General features: G+C 32.0%; 1 long non-coding RNA gene across 1 annotated transcript; it reads left to right on the top strand.

The window, feature by feature from the left end:
• Window positions 1-793: 793 nt before the first annotated feature.
• LOC140179864 (uncharacterized) lies at window positions 794-1,866 on the top strand. The gene is made up of 3 exons (XR_011873689.1): window positions 794-905; window positions 1,268-1,395; window positions 1,797-1,866. It is a non-coding gene; the product is annotated as an uncharacterized lncRNA (long non-coding RNA).
• Window positions 1,867-10,549: the final 8,683 nt, after the last annotated feature.

The raw sequence follows: 10,549 nt of genomic DNA on the forward strand, positions 1-10,549 counted from the left end.
ATGCAGACATGGTAATCCTTTTATTTCCTCACAATCCCGCACTTCGATATTTATTTTAGGCTTCTCTATCAGCTACAATTTTGATATGTGCATGTAATTTGAATCTGTGATACATTTACATGGACTTCGTGTTGTGTAATTGTACACACTTGCCTTATAATTGAGATCTATTCATGGTGAGGTTTGTATTTAAATGTTCTTCAAGATTACTGTTGGATCTTCTGATTTAGCTTATGATACCCGGTGTTATTTCCCTTTCTCCTCAAATTTAGCTATGATAGGTTGCTGTAAATTCTATTTCGTACAAAATTGGTGATGAATTAGATTATATGCAAGTTACTTGCCCATTGAGCGTAGCCAAAATTGTGAGGTTGGGGCAGTGCTGGATTCCTTTGCAAAATGATGCATTTAACTGGGTTGGGGAATACTTCAGTCTTTCTTTCTATTTGCTTGAATTATCTTATACAACTTTGAATTTATGTTCTGAATTTTTTTCACCTATATAGGTTGTACTTGCTGCATCCATTGTGGGCAAATCTGGTAAAGGTGAGACGTCTTGAATTTATGCTCAGTTAGGTGGTGCCTAAATCAATATGGATTAGAAATTGCTGTTGCACTGACAAGGGCTTCTTTCTTTTGGATGCAGTTCTGGTTTCTAGGCAGTTTGTTGATAATGTTGCGCAGATATGTGTACTAGAGGTATATTGTATTCGCATCTAGTTGTAATTGCTTTGCCTAGTTCAATTTCTGTATCCTTATTTATATTAAATGTTCTCTCCTTTATTAATTATTTAGTAGTTCTGTGAAGACAGCTTACCTCTCCAAATTTATGTGAAGATAGAAAGTTATGAGAAGACAGCTTACCTCTCCAAATTTTCTGGATATGAATTGTAGCATTTCTCAAGGTGATAAACTCTTTTCTTGTTAAATGTGTATGCATTTGTCTCTTTTCATCATTATACGTATATATATTGCCAACTTCTCTTCGTATCCCTCACTCACTTACTATATCCCTCGCTTCATCAACTCTCTCCCTCATCACTCATCATCATCTCCATGGCTTGTTGCAACTACTTCTTCAACCCTCAACAAATAGATGAATATCCTTTCCCACTTCCCATTCAATTTTCCTTATATGATTATGATTATTACTATTATTCCAGGTAATCTAATTAGATTAAATTGTTACAACACTCTATATATACTTTTTTTTTTGTGAATTATTTGCCACTGTGCTGCATTTATTTATGTTCAGTCTATATTTCAGTGGAAACAGTAACGAATATCCACCACTGGAATGTTGGGCACACGAGTTTTCAATACAAGACATGGAGTGTTACCCTTCACTTCCTTTTTATGAAACTCTCTCCATCGAACCAATTTCAACTATTAAAGGTATATATATCATGATGATGACTGATGAGTTTCTTAAAGTTTTTATTTGCTTATTAGATTCTTATATTACTATAGCTACATATATTATACCTTGTCCTTAAATACATGCAGACTATGACTTTTATGATATTAAGAAAGGGTTTTCTGTCTAGAACGAAGTGGATGCCGGCTTTGATTGTTCAGAAAAAGTAGTTTCGTCATCATCATTAAGAAAGGCTTTGATTGTTAAATGTGTATGGATTTGTCTCTGTATTTCGCTGACAAATCAGAGGTACCGTTTTGTTTTTTCACAAGTTTCCTTCTTCAAATTGAACTCAAGTTTGGTTTTTTTGAAGCTTTTCATTGGGTGTCTTCTTGATGTTTGATAAAATTCCTGAACTAAAAATGAGAGTTTTTTTCAGGTGAAAACTGATGGAGCAAACTCTAAGGGAAGAAGATGCAGCTAACTGGGTTTACAGGGGTGAAGGAGCTGTTCTTGTTCTTGCTTACAATGGATCAAATCCTTCTTTTGTGAGTTATTTTTTCTTCACTAATTGGGGTTTAACTACATGGATTGAATGACACAATTGCATGCGATGATAATAAATGCTTATGTTGGTACGCTTAATAATATACAGATTTACTAATATTTTAATTTGTGGTTCTTTGGAGTAAGGAGCACCATGTAAAAACTAATGCCTGAGCTTTTGTAGTCTTCTGTAACCGTGACTTCATTGTCGTGAGTTTTTTGACATTTTCTAACTGTAGTTAGTCTTTTTGAACTATGGTCCAATTTTCCTTTCCTTATAAATATCCAAGGCTGGGACATGAAAAACTAAAACAAATTGCTTGCTGTGATTCACTATCTAGTTGTTGGGTATCCACAACCACAAAGTAGCTTCACCGTTGCTGAACTATATATATATATAGTAACACCATCCCATCCACTTTACACTACCCAATCCTCATTCATCTTTCTTCACTTCACTCAAACTCATACCATAGCCACAACTAATTACTTTCAGAATGGCAAAATCTTCCTTCTTACTTCCATGCTTGATTCTCTTATTCCTCGTAGCCTTTGAAACTGGTATTCTCTTCTCTCTATTTTTTATTTTCTTCTTCATTGTAATCGATGTATATAATCTTCATCTGTGTGGGGCAGTCACTCTGTTGCAATACCATAGTTCACATTGTTAATATTTACTCATTCTTTATCGATTCAATATCTTCATGGTGTTCTAGGGTGTAATTCACTGTAGTTACTGTTCAGTAATCTTTTATATTCAGACAACTTTCTGGTAAGCCTTTAGTTTGTATCAGGTGAATGAAATGCTAAGATATTCTTACTTCGTCCTTGTTTTTTTGTACAATAAGAAACTATTCTTTTGGTTTGGTTATTCTTTATTTACTTATTTATTGTACTTGGTTATGTAATATCAGATTCTTGCCCTGACCCTAGCTTTTAATGTCACGGGGGATCATTGTCCTTATTTCATCAAGTGCTTTCTTCCTTGTGTACTATCAGGAATTTGTGGTCCTTTGAGAAAACTCATGGAGCAGAATGCTCAAGCATTTAATCAAATCACAAACAATTTGTCTAGTTACAAGGTGAACTGCTCAACCGAACCATTCTATTGTTTTATTGCTGATTATAAATAGTTGCAGCTCTTTACAAATATTTATAATCTTAAGCCATGTTACTAACTAGTTCAGTGTCTAAAATATAAATTTGTGGCATTTCACCAACCTAGGTTTTTTCATGGATAATTGATTGATATCATGTTTAGGAAAGATGAAAATGTTAAGTAAAAGAAATCATCACATTCACATATGGCGTCAAAAGTTGTTTTTCATGGAAAACCTGAGCCATGAACTCTCTCTCTCTCTCTCTCTCCTTGATTCTAATATATAGCTGTTATTAGAGCTTAAGCTTATTAGAAATTACTATGGGAAAAGACTAAATACTTGTTATTTGTGTAATATGAATTAAGCATGAATTTATATGCAAGTGGTTTTATGCTTTTGGATTTATTTTCCTTTCATGTGACTTTTGTTTACATTCTCTGCAAGTGGTTTTATGCTTTTGGATTTATTTTCTTTTCATGTGACTTTTGTTTACATTCTCATGTGATGTATATAATGTTGTTTTCTGAATCCATGCTGCAATAATGATAGTGTTCTTTGATAAACAGTTGCAGGATAACATTGATCTCTTTTGCCACACAAGGCACAACATTTGTTCAATTCTTAATGAGTATGTGAATCCTCTAAATAGGACTTGATTAATACACTAATTCATTTTAGTTTTCATCTTCATCTTCATCTTCATCTTCATTTTCATGTTGTACTTGTAATCGATGTATATAATCTTCATCTGTGTGTGGCAGTCACTTTGTTGCAATCCCTTTAGTGCTTGTCTTGCCTTATCTTTTCCGTCTAAACCAATGTCTCCGTCAGTACAAAGATACCGGGGAGAAAACTTGTCTTTTGAATGGTAAGAGCTATTTATTGCCTTAAATTGTGCTGTCTTTTTGTTTCCTATTCAGAACTTTTTTTAGTTATCAATTGTTGGTCTAAATTTTGCAGGTTTAGGAAATTGATGTAATACATTATTCAACCCCTCCGCTGCTACTCCGCCGCCCTGGATGTCAACTTCCTCCTCAGGTCGGCCCGAGCCGTTTCCTCCAAATGCGCCAAATGTAGATCACTAGATCCAGGTGTTCTTCTCTTGTGTGTTCTGGAATGAGAGCTAATTTTGATTGCAGTTTTGGAATTAAATTTTGGAATCCTACTCGAACTGAAATTGCTCTTGATTATACTGGTTGAAATTTAAAATTGAAAGCTAATTCTTCTTCTTCAGCCAAATCTGTTGCTTCTTCTTCATTTTCTACATAAATAGACAAAGATGAATGCTGAATTATTGCTCAATCTGCCAGCTCTGTTGATTTTGTTTGTTGTTGAGGTTAAAATGTAAAATTGAAATTTGATGAGTCTCCTTCTTCTCCTTTGATGTGAACTTCTTCTGTAAGTTTTGGATTCCTTGCTGATTTTGAAGCTTTTGCTGTTGTAGACTCTAATTTTGCAATTTTATATTCTGAATCTGAATTCTAAAATTGGAGATATGTGATTATTGAATTTTCTGCTGCTAGCTTTGCTGAATTATTGCTGAGTAGTGAAAATTCTGCATTTGATTTGGCCTGAATCTAGAAAATTGGAGGCTCCTGGAGTCGTTGATGATCGTTGATTTGGTTGTGGTTACTGTTCTAAGGTCGTATAATGAGACTGCATTTTTGGTTAGTTAAAATTATCCTGTCACCATCTTCAATTAAGCTCTGTCATATAAGCTCTGGCCTTGTTATTGTTTCTAGACTAGTATGATTTTCCCTTGAATTCATGAAACAGGTTTGGGAAGGAGAAAGAGTCATAACTTATGGCCAAAAACTAATTGGAGCCACTGATCCGCAGAGATCTGCACCTGGAACTATTGTTAAATATTGACTCTTATTTAGGTCACAGACCCAGATAACTCATCACAGAGCCTTTATGAAGCTTGGACTAGTTCTGGCATCTCTCCTTTGGTAAGCATATTGCAACTGTCAAAAAATTAGTAAAGTAGAAGCATGCAATTTACTATGCTTTTAGTTTCAACAAATTGGCCAGTGATCAGTATGTGATTGATTGAACTTTAAAATAGTAGCATAACTTGAACATCTATATATAATCATGAACTATTTCTTTACATGGAAAGATTGGAAGATTAGGTGGTGGAGGATCAGATTATAAACTTTTGTGCAGCATGTGGGAATTCCATCAATTGATATAGCCTTTGGAGGAGGTACATAATACATTAATTTAATCACTAAGATTCGGATGCGTTAATAATACTCTCTCTGCATTAATAATATTGACTCTTTGTGCCAGAATTTCTTGTGCCAAAAGGGAAGCATCAGTGAGAATTTCTTTGTGCCAGAATTTCTTGTATATCAAGAATGTTGTTGTATCATCAAACTTAACTCCTTGAGGCACCAAATTTAAGAGAACAGTGGTTTTCTCTAGTTGATGATTTGCTGCATTAGCTCCAACAATGCGAACCTGGTTGCGACTCAACAAAAGACTGGCTGCAATTTCCTCAGCTAACTTGAAAACCAAAGGGAAGAACTTGTATATTGCAATGCTGATGTGGAGTTTAACTTGAAGTGGCCACACAACCACAAGGAGATCCAGGAGGTGTATTTGTCAATGGCTCTGAGCAAGTCACCATCATGCAATCTAAAAGAAATAGAATCAATATAAAATCTTGTTTGTTTAAATTGTTGAAAATGAAGGAACTAGTAGTGTCAATGAGTAATGTAAATAGTTATAGTTCTGTCAATGGTTTATTTTTTTGGGTATCTTTTTATTGAGATAGTGAGATATTGGCCAATGATGTTGAAAAATAACATCCAATTTTATAAGTATCATGTAATGAATATTATGTTTATCTATATGATTTTTGGCCTCTTTTTTTTCAATTTACAGTGTGTTTGATGGAGGAAATTTAAAAAATAAACCTAAAGTATTCATTTTGCAATAAAAAAATTTAAAAAAATTTCTATTTTACTCTACCGACGGATTTACAAACGGATTTTCTGTCTGTAATCATAGTGTGAGATGATTTTTCAAGGTTCAAATTACAGACAAAAAATCCGTCAAAAAATCCGTCTATAATTACAGACGGAAAATCTATCGGAAAATCCGTCTGTAATTACAGACGAAAAATACGTCGGAAAGTTCGTCGCCTTTGGGAAATGGATAGAAAATGTACAGAAGGAAAATCCGTTGGTAACTGGTAAAAATCCATCTGTAATTTTCCAACGGAAAAAAAATCCGTCGGTAAATAATTTCCGACGGGGCTTTTACAGAGGGACAAAATCAGTCGGTAATTTCGTTGGTAACCAAAAATCTGTCTGTAATAAAGACTAAATCCGTCTGTAAATCTGTCTGTATTAATCCATTTTCTAGTTGTGAGTCATGGACCCAACCTTAAGGCAATGTGAAAAAGCATTTAGAACTATATTTTAGAGAACGAATTAATATTGAGAATTATTTTAATTCATAAACTAATCATTTTGCCGGGAGAAAAATTAACATGGTTCAATGATACAATTGAAGGATATATAATTTTCACATATGTTTACGTCAAGAAATGTTAACCACAAACACTAACCGTTGTCTCTTCAGTTCTGGCATTAGTTCCGGCATCTTTCGGGGGTTCTCGTATAACGTTGTACCGTGGTTTCCTAGGCATCTTTTAAAACCTGGACAAAAAACAATATTACTAGACAAATGACAGGCACAACATAAAGAGACCCTTAAAGCAAATAGAGAATACAAACTATACTCCAAAATTAGGTACTAAAAAAGGTATGAAATCTATATGGAACACTATAAGGCACATTACATGATACGTCATAGGTGGATAGAATATTAGAATTACTTTTTTTTAAAATAATCTAACTTTTTAATCAATTAAGTCTAATTAAATTAGTTTAACATAAAAACATTAATTAGTTTTAATATTAGTTGAAGTCTTATTATTTAATAGGATTAATGACTATTTACAAATAAATTTGAATATGTCATAAAAGCACATGTATATCAAATTAATTCTTGACCTGGTAAGTAAAAATATTTGAATAAATGAAAGATTATTTATTATCAAAAGCCAATAATCAAGGTTGACAAACTGCACCGGTTATACTACATTAGATATTTATCATTGGAATATATAAACAAATAAAAGTAGTATATTATAATTATAATATTATAATAAATAGAAAGATGAGTTGTTATATTGAGGTGGGTTCCCTAATGAATCCTGCACTGAAACTCTTTCCTACTCCCTACTTAATTTGCTTCTATTTGGCGATAAAAAAAGGGAGAAAAAATATAGCAAGAATGCACAAAAAAATCCAAAACCATCAACCAAGGTCAAACTCACAGTAATAACATCATTTTGATAGTATCAGCAGCAACCATACCAAAACAATTAGATGATAACATAACTTCAACAAGAATTAACATACCATATCAATTGTTTCATAACTTATAAGCCATGACATAGCAGCAGCAACAGCCAATGAAATAACAGAACTATATAAGCAACAGAAGGGAACTTACTGAAGCATTAGAAGGAACGGACGATGAAAGCAATAGTTCGCAGTGAAGCGGCCAAAATTAATAGAAGCAACCAAAGAAAAAAAATACAGAAGCAATGGAACAAAAGCAAATAAAAGCAGAGAAATGGGGAAAATAACAATGAAAAGTATAAAATAACAAAGACGGGAACAAAAAAGGGAAGAATACAAACCAGTGAAGGAACGGCGTGTGGAAGAAAAAACACACGACGGCCGGCAGTAGAAATGGAAGAACAGTGGCGGTGAGGGAGAATAAGTGAAACTCTGTTGGGTTCCCGAACCAGGCCTCTTGTTTTTTTCTTTTGGGATCTAAAATGATGTTTCGATCCTTCATTATTTTAAAGAAAGAAGATACATAAATACTTTTGTTTAGACAATAAACCCAAGCACATGTGACGTACAGGAAATTTGTAATGCTTCCCTTTTTAATCTAAAGTTGTAGCACGAGATTCAATAGAATTTTCGAACCAAAATAAAAAAATAATGGGAGTTACACTTGTCAGTTATCATACTTCTGGAAGCGGAGAAACGAAAATACGCATCAGAACATAATGATTAGTCTAAAATAATGAAAGAAGAGAAGGACAACTACATAAGAAATCTACTTAACACATGTTTCTAATAAAAGGCTTTATTTGACGACTAAGAATATATGATTGTCTCATCCCCTTGAACTAGCTGTCTCACTAACTGCTTATAAAACATGCAGATGCAACACAGTCCCAAAGTCTTCTTCATATTTTGTTTACTTACTTACTTTGCTTTTACTTTATTTACTTTGCTTATTTATGTTTTTGAATTTTATATGTTATTTTATCTTATATTAAATTTTTGTCCTGTTAAAAACTGTTTGCTAATAGGCTTGAAATGACAGGGGAAAGTCACTTTTATAACCGAAAAAGACAAAAATCAGACACAGAAAAATGGAAGCCCAAATTTTGTGTTTTGAAAAATTTTGGTGCCAGATCTTTCCCAATTCCAATTCATATAAAAGGGGTGCATTGTTTAAACATAAATATTATACAATGATAATGATAAATAGAACACACAATAGTTATGGAAAAATAGTTGTTATGCGAGTGAGCAGAATCAAGTAAACCAAAAGAATCAAATACGATCCCCTTTAAACAATTAAAACAAATAAATGATGGTAATAAAGAAAATTAGTTAGAGAAAAAAAACGATCAGACATGCACACATATGAATAGAAATTAATTTTTTTGTCGCTTGTCGCAAATGGAAGATCTTATCAAAACAAGTTAAGGATTACAAAAAAAAAATTTGTCTTAAAAATATAATTAACAATTCAAAAAGAAGAAAGGAGCTTGAAAAGAAAAATAAATTAATTGTCAAGAAAAGAAGAAAGGAGCTTGAAAAGAAATTAAAGGTTTTCAAAACGGTGAATAAAGGAACTACTCATGGCGTAAGGATACAGCAAACAAAAATCATCTTGTAGGCTAATTTATTATTTATTCATTCTCCAAAATCGTTTTAACAGTGGGTAATGATGTTTCATCAGCTCGATCCTTGCATATGCTAGTTGGCACTAACTACTCTCATGCATTATAGACTTCTTGGAACTAACTATACATACTAACTATATATGCTTTGACTATTTTTCATTGTTACACTCCTGATAGGACTTAAAGATATAAAAGCAAAAAAAAAAAAAAATGAATGCTTAGAAAAAACAAAAATGAGGGGGTGACTTGACAGTATGAGTGGGTGGAAAACAAAGGCTTGTGCAAAAGTTACTAAGTAAAGTAAAATGAAGTCATTCTGTATAGTTTAAAAATTAAAAAATCTGAGAGAGTGTAATATTTGTAATTTTGTATTTCTGAAAAGAGTAAACTTCGTCAGCATTTGTGCCAAGATATGCTTCCACAGTGGGAGAATTGGGGGGTGATAAGGGCTTTTCTCAAGTTAAATTTATCCACTACATTTAATTTTACTCTTTATATGTTTTCAGATTTAATTACATAATGTCTAATTTTTTTTCTAAATATCATCTAACGGATAAATTTAACTAAAAATTAAAGGATATAAAAAGTGAAACTGTTATGTAATTAATGAATAAAAATAAATCTAGCTTTTATTTTAAACGTTACTTAATTTACTTTTTTGGTGATTGTGGAAAGCGTTGATGATGAAGCTATGCATTTCATTTTCTCTTTGTAAACTATATATTATTATGTAACATGTTGAAAATATAATACCTAACAGATTTTATCTCACATAGTCACATAATAACAGTTAGCAGTTAATTGATTTTTTTGATAAAAAATTAATAAAATGACTAATTTAACTCACGATTATATTTTTCAAAAATCAACTAAGACACTTAATTTTTTAAAAACTAAATAAACTCGTGTGTGATCTTTCATTGAACATTTTGGGATTGATCAAATAAATATCACTAGCATATAGTCATATCTATCTTTGTCAACATGCTCTTTTCATTCCATAGTAAACCCATATATATATAGAAGAGTCCAGAATAAACCCACTCCTTTTTATACACAATAAAAATGGAAAAAAAATTTTTAGCTAATATTTTTTTCAATCATCAATCAGTCAACGTGTATTTTTTTAAAAATTTTCTTTAATAATTACTCATTCACTATTTTGTTAGTTGATTTTACAAAATCTGTAGATTAGATGTAGCTAAATTTACATTTTATCTATATCTAATTATAATTAAGTGTGAACATGAAACAAATAAAGAGAAAAAGCAAGTTGAAACTTGGAAGAGATAGAAACGCAAAGAATTAAAAAGATGAGTATATTACAAGTAATAATATACTCAAAAGGCAGAGATTATTACAAGTTAAGGATTTAAAAAAAAATGAATTTTTTATTTTAAAGAAAAGAGTTTAATAATTCAGAAATGTAACACAACAAGAGGTTTATGGAGCTATTTTAGAGTACTTTGGATACTATATAGTACTTACTGCTGAATAATATGTAAAAGAAAACTAAAATAAGGTTACCAAAGA

This window comes from Arachis hypogaea, chromosome 16 (genome assembly GCF_003086295.3).
Source record: "Arachis hypogaea cultivar Tifrunner chromosome 16, arahy.Tifrunner.gnm2.J5K5, whole genome shotgun sequence".
NCBI lineage: Eukaryota > Viridiplantae > Streptophyta > Magnoliopsida > Fabales > Fabaceae > Arachis > Arachis hypogaea.